Below are 816 nucleotides of genomic sequence, written 5' to 3'. Positions count from 1 at the left end.
TAAAAAAGAATTAACTAATTAATTATTTAATCTGTGTCAGTCAATGGATAACTTGTGACGTTTACATTAAAACTATCGAAAATTTAATAAAATAAACACTCATTACGTGGAAATCACATCGAAATGAGAATTTATCTATCTTTTTCGAGAAGCTACAGAAGTCGACAAATCTTTAAAAGGTAAAGTTTTGTGCGTGCGTGCGTGCGTGCGTGTGTGAAAAAGAGAGAGAGAGAGAAAATGTAAACGCATGTTTATGCGCGCGTGTATAGTCAGCTGATCGTCGCGAGGGTCTCGCGTTCCGCCTGTACCGCCTGCCGTCGGACAGTAAGTTGCGCCGCCCCTGTCTACCTTCCGTACGCGGCCCGTAATTCATTAACTATTTCTTTTTATAACTTGAAAACTAAGCTCCGCACAAATTTTTGCCAAAGGAAAAATCGTCTCAGAATGTGGTCAGAAATACGTATGTTTAAGGACAATATACTTATTCTGAATCACCCTGTATATATATATTAAACAATTTTGTTGTATAGCGCTTATTTTAGGAGATATTTGTAATATATCTCCCAAATATCTCCTAAAGTAAGCGCTATACAACAAAATTGTTTAAACAAAAGTTTTCGGACTTTGAGGGGAACATAAGATGATAACATTGATTTGACCCTGAGTGGATTGGACACCTTGGATGATGCTAATGCCGACAGTACTCCAACTTTCAAGCTTCATAACTCAAGATTTAATTCATAAAAAAATATTTTATTTATGTGTTTTGGAAAGTTCTCGAGGCGTGCTATAAGAACATTTAATGAAAAATTGGGG

Source organism: Wasmannia auropunctata, unplaced genomic scaffold (assembly GCF_000956235.1).
Source record: "Wasmannia auropunctata unplaced genomic scaffold, wasmannia.A_1.0 LD336053.1, whole genome shotgun sequence".
NCBI lineage: Eukaryota > Metazoa > Arthropoda > Insecta > Hymenoptera > Formicidae > Wasmannia > Wasmannia auropunctata.
The sequence above is the reverse complement of the archived record's forward strand: the minus strand, read 5'-3'. Positions refer to the sequence as shown.